This window comes from Triticum dicoccoides, chromosome 1A (genome assembly GCF_002162155.2).
Source record: "Triticum dicoccoides isolate Atlit2015 ecotype Zavitan chromosome 1A, WEW_v2.0, whole genome shotgun sequence".
NCBI lineage: Eukaryota > Viridiplantae > Streptophyta > Magnoliopsida > Poales > Poaceae > Triticum > Triticum dicoccoides.
The window spans coordinates 241,340,928-241,341,547 of NC_041380.1; positions in this window are offsets into that span (position 1 = coordinate 241,340,928).

Here is a 620-nt window from a genome sequence, read left to right on the forward strand (position 1 = left end):
TATATAATGACATAATGTCGTACCTAGCTAGGATGCTTGGCCCACCACCTCCCACTTCGTGTCAGCGGGGCGGATGCACGTAATGATCGATACTTTGGTCATACATGCATGTCGCCATGACCTACCATAAGATGGACCAATCAATCTATCGTTTGGTCAAATGACAGTTGTTGTTGTCGATAAACCGCTTGGTCCAATAGATTGAACCATCATAAAGATCGCACGAGAGGGACCACAAAACCAGCACCTCTTGCATGCGGCCCAAAATGATGTACGTTGGGAAGGGGTGATGTGTGTTTTCAATATGGAAAAATGTGCAATTTAGATGTGGTGCCTACCTCTCGATACAGACAACAACCATGAAGGCAAGGTAGTTAAGGACGAGATACATAGGGTTTGATGTAGGTAAAACCCCGTAATCCGAGCATGTGGGAGGGAATCCTGACAATGCATGAGGTCGAGCTTTGGTTGAGCGACATGTGATCGTGACCGGCCCTAACATGAACTAGGAGGATTCGATTCATGGCTAACACATACCCCTCATTACCGGTCAAAGAGATGCTATATATACACTCGAGGAGCCCACCGATATGCGTGTCGTCACAAAAAACGCACAAGGG